The following is a 15,663-nucleotide window of genomic DNA, read 5'->3' on the forward strand; positions in this document are numbered from 1 at the left end:
AGATAGCGTGGTGACTACGGGCGCAGAAGATCACTAGTGATATTATACTAGATTTGTACTACTCGTAGTTTATGGTTTGTATTAAACATTTGTGATGTGTTTGTAGTAAAACATGACATGTATATTATATGTGTTGTAATTAAATAAAGAAAGATATTATGCGTAGTATTTACATTTGAATTAATGTTAAAAAGCGAAAATTTGACCCACATTTTGAATAAAGATCCAATTGATCCCGAAAAGAATTGAGTTAGAGCCCGGGTCCCCGCAACAGATGGTATCAGAGCAGTAGGTTCTGTAGACTGAGAAAGAATAGAATGAACGGGGTAGATCGAGTCTTCTTCCTTGCTTTTGATGTGCTAGCATGATTTAATGTCTTCCCTATTATATGTTGTATTGTATCTGAGTTGATTTACAGCATATACTTGTAAAGACTGAATCAGAACCGATTCTGGATCAGAGGTATATGATCAGAGGAGGGCTGAGACAGATTGTATAGATTGTATCCTAATCTGTTTGATAATCAGATATGCCGCCTAGAAGAATACCACAACCAGCTGCAGGTCAAGTGCTAGAACAAGGTAGTACGTCAGGTACTCAGATGGATGTTACTGCGACACCGATGGAGACTTTGTTGAAGAGATTTCAATCATTCCATCCACCTACCTTGAAGGGCACAGAAAATGCAGTGGATTGTGAAAGCTGGTTGGATGATATAGAGATGTTATTTGAATCACTTGCCTATACAGATGAACGTAGGGTGAAGCTGATTGGGCATCAATTGCAAGAAGTGGCCAAGAGTTGGTGGCTAACGACGAAACGAGCCTTAGAACATCGAGGTATTGATATTACTTGGAAAGTTTTTAAAGATGAATTTTATCAACGTTTCTTTCTAGTGTCATACCGAAAAGACAAAGGGGCAGAGTTCGCCAACTTGAGACAGGGGCAATGGAACATAGAGGAGTATGTTGCCAAATTCTCGTCCTTGCTTCGATTTGCACCTCATGTAGCAGGGAATGACGAGGCGGTCGCCGATCAATTCATAAATGGTTTGAATCCGGATATCTTCACCTTAGTGAACACGGGGCGACCCAAAACTTTTTCGGAGGCGCTGAATCGAGCGAAGGGAGCAGAGGCTGGCTTGATTAGGCAGCGAGGAGCTTTCTATAGTGTTCAGGGTCAGAGACCGCCACCATTCGCCACACAGTTTCCACCACCTCCTCCTCGATTTGATAGTGGAATCAGTAGTAGTGGGAAGAAAGATTCTTTGAAAGCTAAGGGTAAGCAGTTCAAGAGAGCAGGGAGAAGTTCATCGAGCTCCAGTGGGTCAAGACAGAGAGGTCCTGGCCAGAGTACAGATGTGACAGGTGTGTATTGCACTACTTGTGGAGGCCGACATGCCATTGAGCAGTGTCAAGGAGTGATGGGCAGATGTAACATATGTAAGCAACAGGGAAATTTCGCCAGAGTCTGTCCCCAGAGAGGTGCACAGAGATTTCAGAGTGCAGGGTCATCAGTATCAGTGACTCAGCCTGAGAGGCAAGCTTCGTTTGTCCATTCCTTCCAGCCCACGCCTACACAGTCCCAGCCTAGAGCCAGAGGTGGCCAGACAAAGAGCCAACCTCCCAGACAACAAGCTAGGGTGTTTACACTGACCGAGGAGCAAGCCCAGGATGCGCTAGATGATGTTATTGAAGGTAACTGTTTTCTTTCCGGTTATCCTACATATGTATTGATAGATACAGGTGCATCACATACATTCATATCAGAACGTTTTGCATTGACACATGCATTGCCTGTCGAGTCATTGTCTACTGTAGTGTCTATTTCTTCTCCGTTGGGAAGTGGTCTGATATCTGTGACATCAGTTAGACATTGCTTACTACAGTTTGAAGGGCATGAGATCGATTTAGAATGTGTTGTACTTGGTTTATCTGATTTTGATTGTATTGTCGGGATTGACATGTTGACTAAGTACAGAGCCACCGTAGACTGTTTTCAAAAGATTGTCAGATTCAGACCTGAAATGACAGAGGAGTGGAAATTCTATGGTAAGGGTTCCAGATCTTGGATTCCCTTAGTATCTGCTCTGACTATGAGTAGATTGTTGCAACAAGGAGCAGAAGGGTTCCTTATTTATTCAGTAGATTTACTGAAATCGAGCCCGGCATTGGCAGATTTGCCAGTAGTACGGGAGTTTGCAGATGTATTTCCTGACGAGATTCCAGGGTTACCTCCAGCTCGAGAGGTAGATTTTAGTATTGATCTTATTCCAGGTACCGTTCCTATATCTCGAGCTCCGTATAGGATGGCGCCTATAGAGTTGAAGATATTGAAAGCACAACTAGAAGATCTTCTAGCCAAGGGATATATCAGACCCAGTGTATCTCCTTGGGGCGCACGAGTGCTATTTGTGCGAAATAAATACGGTTCTATGAGATTGTGTATTGATTACAGGCAACTAAACAAGGCAATGATAAAGAACAAATATCCTTTGCCTCGTAACGACGACTTATTTGATCTGTTGCAGGGATCTTCTATCTATTCCAAGATCGATCTGAGATCTGGATATCACCAGCTGCGAGTACAAGATATTGATATACCAAAGACAGCATTTCGAACCAGGTATGGACATTACGAATTTATTGTCATGTCTTTTGGTTTAACGAATGCTCCAGCGGTGTTTATGGGACTGATGAACCGCGTCTTTCAGAGATATTTAGATGAGTTTGTGATTGTTTTTATCGATGATATTTTGGTGTATTCAAAGAATTTGAATGAGAATGCCAACCATTTGAGAATTGTGTTGCAAACATTGAGAAATGAAAGATTGTATGCTAAATTTTCAAAGTGTGAGTTTTGGATGAGACAGGTTGTCTTCTTGGGTCATATCATATCTGGAGATGGTATTTCTGTTGATCCGAGTAAAGTGGAAGCTGTGATCAGTTGGCCAAGACCGACTTCGGTGCCTGAGATACGCAGTTTCATGGGTCTAGCAGGGTACTATAGACGATTTATCAAAGATTTCTCCAGCATTGCGAAGCCGATTACCCAGTTGACGCAAAAGAATACACCATTTGTGTGGTCGGAAGATTGTGAATCCAGTTTCCTAGAGTTGAAGAAAAGGCTGACAAGTGCTACTGTCTTGATGACTCCTTCGGGTACTGGCGATTTCGTTGTATATTGTGATGCATCTCACAGAGGGCTAGTGTAGGACCCGTAAATCAGTAGACGTATAAGCCATGCATAATTCTAGATTTTTAAATTTAATTGACTTCATTGCATAATTATTTTAAATGCATTTATTTGAAGTTAATTATTCATTACTTCAGTTCAGTAGTTTGATTTTTAGCATTTCAGTTATTTCAGTGAGGCCGGACTGGAGTTGGAGTTTTGAGATAGAATTTAAGATTTGAGAAATATTTCCAGAAGTTAATTTAGCTAGCAAGTAAGTTCATTTAAGTTAAAAAAGAAGTTTAAGGAATTATTTAAGTTAGTTGAGGATTTTAATTTAATTATTGGAGGTGATTAAGAAATGAGCTCATTTAAGTTACTTAATTAAGGGGTTAGTTCACTAAATTAATTAAAGGATTAGTAAGGCTTTCAAGGATTATTAGTTGACTAGATAACAATATTTCCCCTTCATTTTATTGCAATTTTCGGCCCCCATAGTTGCTAGACAATTTAATTGCCAACTCATCAACCTTTTGACCATTTCTTTGCATGTAAGTTGTAGGATAATTCTAGGATTTTGGGAGCACAATTTAATTAATTAATGGACATATCCTAGACTAGAAAATAAGCAAAATTTCGGCCACTACCTCCTAGAAGCATCCACCAACTCATTTGATATCAATTCAAAATTCAAATTCAAAAGGGGAGTGGACTTGGTCTTGATATGATCCTATTTTTGTGCACCCTTCTCCTCACCTTCATAACCACTCAATCCCTCTCCCTCTCCACCGAAATACCTCACCATTCAGATCCATTTTCAGTGTAGAAAAATCGTGAGTCTTAGCTAGAGGGAAGGCAAGAAAAATCGAGAACTAGAAAGAGCAAGAGAAGCGCTCCACCTCCTCCGTGCCGCGTCGTTGTTGTTTCGTTCGTTTTCTTTCCAAACGAAACCAGGCATGTCTAGATTTCTTTCAAACCTCAATCAAGTCATATTATCATTTATTTTTCAGTACATGATCATGTTTTAGCAAGCAAAAACCGAGATACATGTCAAATTATTTTTGGAACACACATGCAGAATTTCGGCCCTTTCATGACAAGCTTCACGTTTTTCTGAGTTTTGTGGTTTCAGGTGATTGGTTCGATTCCAGGCTCCCAAGGCGGCTTGTATACATGTAGTAGGATGCATTAGGACCATGTTGGTCCATTCAAACCAGCCCCATGCTTGCTGGAAATTCAGAATGACAGCAAGTCCCTTAGGTGCAGAAAAAGGTGGTTCGAAATTTCAGTTTTTGTGTCAAGGGGTTGGATCTGATCTTGGCTGCCCCAAGGGCCTATAGCCATGGTTGGATCACTTCCCTAGCATGTCTAAGACGTGACTAAGTTGCCCTTTTGGTGGCTTGGTCCATGGTTCATCGGTTTTTAATCAAAACGTCACAACAGCCCCCTCCCCTCTCGGCCCTTCGGTTTTGACAGCACATGTACTTCGAGTTGGTTGGCTTGGTGTGGATCTTGGTTGGCCTATGGCCCTTAGCCACGGTTCATATCATGCTCCTAGATGTCTAGATCGTGCCATGGTCAATCAAATGGCCACTGGAACGACGCAAGACATCGATCATAGCATAAGCACTACACACGCATGCACGTTGCTCTCGGTTGGACCCTTTGGTTAAGATTTGGTGTGATGCGGATTGTGGCTGGCCTAGGGCCCTTAGCCATGGTTCAAATCATTCCTTGGGATGTTGGTAAGAGTCTCTGGTCGGTGGTTCACTCCCCTAATGGCCGATAGTCTCGAAACCAATGCAAGTCTTGTAGTGCGCAGCTGCTGTATTTTTGACAGCAAGTATGCTGCTGTTCAGAAGCGTCGTTTGAGTTCTTGGTTGGCTTTTAGCCCATGGCCTTGGACTGGACAGTGCCTCATTGAGTTAGGAAGGTCATGTTTTCGACCGTTCGTCATTTGGATCATTTTTGAGGTCGTACGAGAATTTACGGTGCAATGTGCCAAATTGACTCTCGAAAGAGCGTTTCGTGTTTTGGCCTCCATTCCACCTAGATTTCGACCCTATCATTTTAGGAACATTATTTTATGATTTTTCAGCGTATTTTAATCATGACTATACGTCGGTTCAGTGTCGGTTCAGGTTGGCTCGGAGTCATGATTAAATGCGAAGTCATTAGGCGTCATAGTCGCATCTTTTGAACGTAAATTGCATAGTTGGTCATGTTTAAGCCATTGCATATTTTTCATGGCACAGTTAGGTTGCAGCGAGCCTGGAAACGATCCCATCCAATCCAGTTGGTAAAATTACAGGAATTTTCATTATGCCAGTTAATTATTTTACGTGCATTAAATAGAAAATGATTATTTTTGAGATTTATGCGATATGGCTTGTGGTTCATTCACTATGTGGGAGTGTTATTTTATACGGTCGCCAGTGACCGATCAGTTCAGTATGGTACCACCCGGTCGCCAGTGACCGGCCAGCTCAGTTCAGTTTCAGCCTCCCCGGTAGCCAGTTACCGATCAGTTCAGCTTAGTGCAGTGGCCACAGGCGTAAAACATAATCTCAACAGAAAATTTTACCAGATATTTCAGTACAGGCTCCAAGGAGCAAATATTTTTACAGTGATTTCCAGTTCAGTTATGCACGTATTATAATTGCTCAGTACGTATTATTTTCAGTATGCCTCAGGACAGGATATGTTAACTCATGCATATTTTAAATTCAGATTTTTACTCGTTACCTGCGATTTATGCATGCTGAGTCTTTAGGCTCACTAGACTTGATTGTTGTAGGTACTGATGAGGCCAGGGCCGAGGGCGGGGACCAGTGAGCCAGCTTGGGTCGGCAGTAGTGGCACCCGAGGAGCTCAGAGCAGCAGTTGTTATTTTCTTCGCAAACAATTTTTATCAGTTGTTGGATATTTTTAAATCGTTGTTGTTGGCAAAACTTTAATTTTCTTCCGCTGCAGTATTTTGAAATATTGAACTTGATTCACCAGTGATTTTATGAATGAGGCCATTTAAGTTCTTTTAAAAGAAAATTTTTAATTTTCCGCAAAATTTCAAGCAAGGAGTTCGAGGGCCTTCACAGTTGGTATCAGAGCGGTGGTTCTGTATAGGGTTTCACTACTACTGACCGCGAGAAGCTCACGAAGCCACGCCTTTGGTCTGTAAGTTTTTCAGTTCAGCATTTTGTTCAGCATTTTAGTTAAAGCATGAATTATTTTGTCAGCATGCTTCCAGATTTTCAGTGTTTCAGAGTTCATTTAAAATAAAGTATGGAATTATGCATGTTAGTTACGTATGGGTTATGTTGGAACAGTATGCCCCCTAGACGCATCTTAGAGCGCAACAGAGAGGTGGAGCCTCGCCGAGAGGACAGGGAGGAGCGTAGACCAGAGGGAGACCTACCACCTCCTCCACCGCCCCCACCGGACATGAGTGCCCAGATGTTAGCTGGGATGGCATAGTTCTTCGCACAGTTTTCGAGGGGCAATGCCGCAGCCGTAGCCGCAGCCGCAGCCAGGCCGACAGGGCCCGAGGCTGTGTATGAGCGATTCATGAAGATGCGCCCGAAGGAATTCTCTGGGACATCTGACCCCATGGTTGCCGAGGGATGGATCAAATCCCTCGAGGTTATCTTCGATTTTATGGAGCTGGGGGACGCAGACCGAGTCCGATGTGCCACCTACCTGTTCACTGGAGATGCCCGCTTATGGTGGGAAGGAGCTTCGGTAGCCCTGACATTGGCTACACTTTCTTGGACCCGCTTTACGGAGGTCTTCTACTCCAAGTATTTTGCTGAGGAGGTTCGCACCAGGCTGACCACCGAGTTCATGAGCCTGAGACAGGGGGATATGTCGGTTACGGAGTTTATCCGTAAGTTCGAGAGGGGCTGTCACTTTGTGCCCCTGATAGCGAATGATGCCAAAGCCAAGCTGATGCACTTCCTGGTGGGTTTACGGCCGATCTTGCGCCGGGATGTTAGGGTATCTGACCCTGCTACTTATGAGGTTGCCGTCTCCAAGGCCTTAGCCACAGAGCAGGATCTGCGGGATATCGAGAGGGATCGTCAGGGCAAGCGCCCAGTCCAGGCACCGCACCGCCCTCCTCCTCATCAGCATCAGCAGCAGAATAAGAGGCCTTTTCATGGACCGCCCAGGAACAGAGGCCAGCAGCAGCAGCAGCAGCAGCAGCGGGGACGCCCAGCCCCGAGGACTCAGGAGCACCCAGTCTGTCCCAGGTGCTCACGTCGCCATCCTGGAGCATGTATGGCTGGCTCAGGAAAGTGTTTTAAGTGTGGCAGTCCAGACCACATGTTGCTGCAGTGCCCTCAGAGGAATCTGCCTACCCAAGGCAGAGTTTTTGCTCTCCATGCCGCGGAAGCCAACCCGGAGACTATGTTGTTGACAGGTACCTTTAAACTTTAAGTTATTCTTCGAATTTCAGCATTTTGGGAATTGGGATTTAGATTTTGAACTTAGAACTGTTATAGGATTGCATGCTCTACTCAGATTTATTTCGGGGAAATTAAGCTAGAGGAACCTAGACCTTTGTGTGTCTATAAGTTTAGATCTTGTAGTGGGATTCAACTTAGAGCTCCGCTCTTTCAGGGAAAATTTTTATATCTGGTTCCGCTACCAAGGCCTTGATAGATTCAGGGGCCACTCACTCGTTTATTTCGGAGGTCTTTGCAAACTTTCTCAAGATCCAGACCATTGGGCTAGATACAGCCTTTTCAGTAGTGTTGCCGTCAGGCGAGGAGATGGCGGCTACCAATGTTATCCGAGATATAGACCTTGAGCTGCACGGTAATCTTGTTTATGCGGATCTGATTGTGCTACCGATGCCGGAATTTGACATCATCCTAGGGATGGACTGGCTATTGAGGAACAGAGTGTTGATAGACTTCCAGCGGAGATCCGTTCTTGTCCGACCGCCTGGAATGGAGCAGTTCTTATTTGAGCCGGACAGGTACTTTCCTTTACCGCGCATTATTCCTTATGTTCAGGCTAGGAAGCTCATGCATAGAGGGTGTCGGGCATTTTTAGCAACCCTTTTATCTGTCCCCGAGGAACCCAGCCTGTCAGCCTCAGATGTTCCGATTGTTAGAGATTTCTTAGACGTTTTTCCCGAAGACGTCTCTGGTATGCCACCAGAGAGAGAGGTCGAGTTTTCCATTGAGCTTATGCCAGGTACGACTCCGACATCCAAAGCGCCATACCGACTAGCACCGACAGAGATGGCAGAGCTTAAGAAGCAGATCCAGGAACTTCTCGACAAGGAGTTCATTCGCCCGAGCTTTTCTCCATGGGGCGCGCCAGTCTTATTTGTGAAAAAGAAGGATGGTTCGATGAGGCTTTGCATTGACTACCGGGAGTTGAACAGGGTTACAGTGAAGAATAAATACCCACTGCCGAGGATTGAGGATCTGTTTGACCAGTTGCAGGGAGCTTCGATTTTCTCCAAGATAGATCTGCGTTCTGGTTATCACCAGTTGAGGGTGAGAGATGCTGATGTCTCGAAGACAGCTTTCAGGACTCGTTATGGCCACTACGAGTTCCTTGTGATGCCGTTCGGTCTGACGAATGCGCCAGCGATCTTCATGGATCTAATGAATCGCGTATTTCAGCCGTACCTCGACCAGTTTGTGATAGTGTTCATAGATGACATTCTCGTCTACTCCAAGAGTCGGGAGGAGCACAGCAGGCATCTGACCACAGTGTTGCAGACATTGCAGAAGCACAAATTATTCGCAAAGTTCAGTAAGTGCGAATTCTGGTTAGAGAAGGTGGCGTTCTTGGGCCACATTGTTTCTAGCAGTGGCATTGAGGTAGACCCGGCGAAAGTTGTAGCAGTCAGAGATTGGGTTGTGCCTCAAAATGCATCAGAGATCAGCAGTTTTCTTGGGCTAGCAGGATATTACAGAAAATTCATCCAAGGATGTTCCTCTATTGCCGTTCCACTCACAGCACTGACAAAGAAAAATGTGAAGTTTGTGTGGAGCGAGGAGTGTCAGAAGAGCTTCGATACTTTGGAGCAAGCTCTTATCTCAGCACCCGTTTTGGCTGTACCGTCAGGATCTGGTGAGTTTGTCCTTTATACCGATGCTTCGAAGCTTGGTTTAGGTGCAGTTTTGATGCAGCATGGGAGAGTGATAGCGTATGCTTCTCGACAGCTGAAAATCCACGAGAAGAACTACCCCACCCATGATCTGGAGTTAGCGGCCGTAGTTTTTGCTTTGAAGATTTGGAGGCACTATCTGTATGGAGAGAAGTGCCAGATCTTTACCGACCATAAGAGCCTCAAGTATTTCTTTACGCAGAAGGAGCTGAACATGCGTCAGAGACGTTGGTTGGAGCTTGTGAAAGACTACGATTGTGACATTAGCTACCACCCGGGTAAAGCTAATGTAGTTGCGGATGCTTTGAGCAGGAAAGTCGCAGTGATGGCTCATTTGACGATGCAGAAACCTCTTCAGATTGAGATGCAGAGGTTTGATCTTGAGACTTACCCTCGAGGTAGAGTTCCTCGTTTATCTACCTTGACTATCCAGTCCTCTCTTTTTGACCGTATTCGCAGCGGTCAGGCAGCAGATGAGCAGTTGGCACAGTGGAAGAAGAGAGATGAAGCTAAGGGCAGTGTTTTGTATTCAGTCAGCGACGGTATTGTGAGATACCGAGATAGGATATGGGTTCCTAGCAGTGATTCTATCCGAGCAGACATCTTATCAGAGGCCCATACGTCCCCGTACTCTATTCACCCTGGGAGTACGAAGATGTACAAAGATCTGCAGCTACTGTATTGGTGGCTAGGGATGAAGAAGGACATCAGGCGTTTTGTATCCGAGTGCCTGACTTGCCAGTTAGTGAAGGCCGAGCATCAGAGACCAGCAGGTTTGCTCAAGCCTCTTCCTATTCCCGAGTGGAAGTGGGAGAACATTACCATGGACTTTGTGACCGGATTGCCGAGGCCAGCCAGAGGATCGAATGCTATTTGGGTGATTGTAGATCGTCTTACCAAATCAGCGCACTTCTTGCCCATTAAGACGACTTTCACCATGGTTCAGTATGCAGAGCTGTATATCCAAGAGATAGTCCGACTCCACGGTATTCCAGTTTCTATCGTATCCGACAGAGATCCCAGATTCACTTCCTCGTTTTGGAAGAGTTTGCATTCGACTTTGGGTACGAAGTTGCTGTTTAGCACAGCTTTCCATCCGCAGACAGATGGACAGTCGGAGCGAGTTATTCAGATCTTATAGGATCTTCTCCGTGCTTGCGTCATTGATTTCTCTGGGAGTTGGGAGTCGAACTTACCATTGGTAGAGTTCACCTATAACAACAGTTTCCAGTCGTCTATAGGTATGGCTCCGTATGAAGCGCTGTATGGTCGCAAGTGTAGATCTCCTGTTCATTGGGATGAAGTAGGAGAGAGAGCAGAGTTGGGTCCAGAAATTGTTCAGCAGGCAGCAGATGTAGTAGTCAAGATCCGTGATAGGATGAGGACTGCCCAGAGCCGACAGAAGAGTTATGCCGATCAGCGGAGGAGAGAGTTAGAGTTTGCAGTGGGCGATCATGTCTTCGTGAAAGTGGCACCTATGAAGGGTGTCATGAGATTTGGCAAGAAAGGGAAGCTCAGTCCGAGATTCATTGGACCGTTTGAGATCCTCGACAGAGTTGGGACGCTAGCGTATCGTGTGGCTCTTCCGCCAAATCTGGCCGGAGTACACAATGTCTTTCACGTCTCCATGCTGAGGAAGTATATGGCAAATCCTTCGCATGTGCTGAATTTCGAGCCGTTGCAGCTTACTCCGAACTTATCTTATGAGGAGAGACCCGTGCAGATCCTAGACAGACAGGAGAAGAAACTTCGGAACAAGTTGGTTAAGCGAGTCAAAGTCAAATGGCTCAACCATTCAGAGGAGGAAGCTACGTGGGAGTCTGAGCCGGAGATGAGAAGTCGATACCCCGAGTTATTCGGTGAGTTCTAATTTCGAGGACGAAATTTATTTAAGGGGGGGAGGATTGTAGGACCCGTAAATAAGTAGACGTATAAGCCATGCATAATTCTAGATTTTTAAATTTAATTGACTTCATTGCATAATTATTTTAAATGCATTTATTTGAAGTTAATTATTCATTACTTCAGTTCAGTAGTTTGATTTTTAGCATTTCAGTTATTTCAGTGAGGCCGGACTGGAGTTGGAGTTTTGAGATAGAATTTAAGATTTGAGAAATATTTCCAGAAGTTAATTTAGCTAGCAAGTAAGTTCATTTAAGTTAAAAAAGAAGTTTAAGGAATTATTTAAGTTAGTTGAGGATTTTAATTTAATTATTGGAGGTGATTAAGAAATGAGCTCATTAAATTACTTAATTAAGGGGTTAGTTCACTAAATTAATTAAAGGATTAGTAAGGCTTTCAAGGATTATTAGTTGACTAGATAACAATATTTCCCCTTCATTTTATTGCAATTTTCGGCCCCCATAGTTGCTAGACAATTTAATTGCCAACTCATCAACCTTTTGACCATTTCTTTGCATGTAAGTTGTAGGATAATTCTAGGATTTTGGGAGCACAATTTAATTAATTAATGGACATATCCTAGACTAGAAAATAAGCAAAATTTCGGCCACTACCTCCTAGAAGCATCCACCAACTCATTTGATATCAATTCAAAATTCAAATTCAAAAGGGGAGTGGACTTGGTCTTGATATGATCCTATTTTGTGCACCCTTCTCCTCACCTTCATAACCACTCAATCCCTCTCCCTCTCCACCGAAATACCTCACCATTCAGATCCATTTTCAGTGTAGAAAAATCGTGAGTCTTAGCTAGAGGGAAGGCAAGAAAAATCGAGAACTAGAAAGAGCAAGAGAAGTGCTCCACCTCCTCCGTGCCGCGTCGTTGTTGTTTCGTTCGTTTTCTTTCCAAACGAAACCAGGCATGTCTAGATTTCTTTCAAACCTCAATCAAGTCATATTATCATTTATTTTTCAGTACATGATCATGTTTTAGCAAGCAAAAACCGAGATACATGTCAAATTATTTTTGGAACACACATGCAGAATTTCGGCCCTTTCATGACAAGCTTCACGTTTTTCTGAGTTTTGTGGTTTCAGGTGATTGGTTCGATTCCAGGCTCCCAAGGCGGCTTGTATACATGTAGTAGGATGCATTAGGACCATGTTGGTCCATTCAAACCAGCCCCATGCTTGCTGGAAATTCAGAATGACAGCAAGTCCCTTAGGTGCAGAAAAAGGTGGTTCGAAATTTCAGTTTTTGTGTCAAGGGGTTGGATCTGATCTTGGCTGCCCCAAGGGCCTATAGCCATGGTTGGATCACTTCCCTAGCATGTCTAAGACGTGACTAAGTTGCCCTTTTGGTGGCTTGGTCCATGGTTCATCGGTTTTTAATCAAAACGTCACAACAGCCCCCTCCCCTCTCGGCCCTTCGGTTTTGACAGCACATGTACTTCGAGTTGGTTGGCTTGGTGTGGATCTTGGTTGGCCTATGGCCCTTAGCCACGGTTCATATCATGCTCCTAGATGTCTAGATCGTGCCATGGTCAATCAAATGGCCACTGGAACGACGCAAGACATCGATCATAGCATAAACACTACACACGCATGCACGTTGCTCTCGGTTGGACCCTTCGGTTAAGATTTGGTGTGATGCGGATTGTGGCTGGCCTAGGGCCCTTAGCCATGGTTCAAATCATTCCTTGGGATGTTGGTAAGAGTCTATGGTCGGTGGTTCACTCCCCTAATGGCCGATAGTCTCGAAACCAATGCAAGTCTTGTAGTGCGCAGCTGCTGTATTTTTGACAGCAAGTATGCTGCTGTTCAGAAGCGTCGTTTGAGTTCTTGGTTGGCTTTTAGCCCATGGCCTTGGACTGGACAGTGCCTCATTGAGTTAGGAAGGTCATGTTTTTGACCGTTCATCATTTGGATCATTTTTGAGGTCGTACGAGAATTTACGGTGCAATGTGCCAAATTGACTCTCGAAAGAGCGTTTCGTGTTTTGGCCTCCATTCCACCTAGATTTCGACCCTATCATTTTAGGAACATTATTTTATGATTTTTCAGCGTATTTTAATCATGACTATACGTCGGTTCAGTGTCGGTTCAGGTTGGCTCGGAGTCATGATTAAATGCGAAGTCATTAGGCGTCATAGTCGCATCTTTTGAACGTAAATTGCATAGTTGGTCATGTTTAAGCCATTGCATATTTTTCATGGCACAGTTAGGTTGCAGCGAGCCTGGAAACGATCCCATCCAATCCAGTTGGTAAAATTACAGGAATTTTCATTATGCCAGTTAATTATTTTACGTGCATTAAATAGAAAATGATTATTTTTGAGATTTATGCGATATGGCTTGTGGTTCATTCACTATGTGGGAGTGTTATTTTATACGGTCGCCAGTGACCGATCAGTTCAGTATGGTACCACCCGGTCGCCAGTGACCGGCCAGCTCAGTTCAGTTTCAGCCTCCCCGGTAGCCAGTTACCGATCAGTTCAGCTTAGTGCAGTGGCCACAGGCGTAAAACATAATCTCAACAGAAAATTTTACCAGATATTTCAGTACAGGCTCCAAGGAGCAAATATTTTTACAGTGATTTCCAGTTCAGTTATGCACGTATTATAATTGCTCAGTACGTATTATTTTCAGTATGCCTCAGGACAGGATATGTTAACTCATGCATATTTTAAATTCAGATTTTTACTCGTTACCTGCGATTTATGCATGCTGAGTCTTTAGGCTCACTAGACTTGATTGTTGTAGGTACTGATGAGGCCAGGGCCGAGGGCGGGGACCAGTGAGCCAGCTTGGGTCGGCAGTAGTGGCACCCGAGGACCTCAGAGCAGCAGTTGTTATTTTCTTCGCAAACAATTTTTATCAGTTGTTGGATATTTTTTAATCGTTGTTGTTGGCAAAACTTTAATTTTCTTCCGCTGCAGTATTTTGAAATATTGAACTTGATTCACCAGTGATTTTATGAATGAGGCCATTTAAGTTCTTTTAAAAAGAAAATTTTTAATTTTCCGCAAAATTTCAAGCAAGGAGTTCGAGGGCCTTCACAGCTAGGATGTGTTCTTATGCAACGGGGTCACGTGATTGCATATGCCACTACAGCTGAAGCCACACGAGATTCGATACCCCATTCATGATCTTGAATTGGCGGCTATCGTATTGGCATTAAAGATTTGGCGTCATTATCTTTATGGTGAGAAATTTGAGATTTACTATGACCATAAAAGCCTGAAGTATCTGTTTTCTCAGTCAGAGTTGAACATGAGGCAGCGTAGATGGCTTGATCTACTGAAAGATTTTGATTGCGAGATCAAACACTATCCAGGGAAGTCAAATGCAGCAGCAGATGCCTTGAGTCGAAAGGTTTGTGCCCTATCCTTATCGACGATAGGTGTTTCGAATTTAGTTGAAGAATGTTGTTTGTCTGGTTTAGCATTTGACACAGATAGTAGACCATTGAGACTTGCCACGATTCAAGTTGAGCCAGATTTGATTATGAAAATCAAAGAAGCTCAAAGAACATATCAGAATATACAGAAGTCAATTCAGATGATCAGATCAGGACATCAGTCTGAATATCAGGTACGTGATTTTGTCCTGTATTTGAATAACCGTATTGTATTGCCAGATGTTTCAGAGTTGAAACAACAAATATTGTCAGAAGCGCACTGTAGTCAGTTCAGTATTCACCCTGGTGGCAGAAAGATGTACAACGACTTGAAACCACAGTTCTTGTGGAAACAGATGAAAACAGATATTGCAGAATTTGTGTCTAAGTGCTTGAATTGCCAACAGGTGAAGGCTGAGAGAAAGAAACCCGGAGGTTTACTTCAGAGTTTGTCTATTCCTGAATGAAAATGGGATCACATTTCCATGGATTTCGTGACGAAGTTACCTCGATCATCCCGGGGTTGTGATGCGATTTGGGTTGTGATAGACAGATTAACCAAATCAGCGTGTTTTATTCCGTACAGAATGACGTACAGACATGATCAGATGGCTGAGATATATGTCCGAGAGGTATCAGATTACATGGTGTGCCGAAGTCTATCGTATCAGATCGTGATCCACGATTCACTTCACACTTTTGGCACAGTCTGCAGCAGGCTTTAGGTACGACATTACACCTGAGTACTGCTTATCATCCTCAGACTTACGGACAGTCAGAGCGGACTATCCAGACTTTAGAGGACATGTTGAGAGCTGTAGTGCTAGACTTTGGCACTAGTTGGCAAGATTCACTACCGTTGTGTGAATTCTCGTACAACAACAGCTGTCAAACGAGCATAGAGATGGCACCGTTTGAAGCATTGTATGGCAAGAAGTGCAGATCTCCGTTGTATTGGGATGATATATCTGAAGTACCAGAACTTGGGCCTGATATGATTCGGGAAATGACTGAGAAGGTGAAGATCATTCAGAAGCGAATGAAGACGGCACAGGATAGG

This window comes from Primulina tabacum, chromosome 16 (genome assembly GCF_025594145.1).
Source record: "Primulina tabacum isolate GXHZ01 chromosome 16, ASM2559414v2, whole genome shotgun sequence".
Taxonomy (NCBI): Eukaryota; Viridiplantae; Streptophyta; class Magnoliopsida; order Lamiales; family Gesneriaceae; genus Primulina; species Primulina tabacum.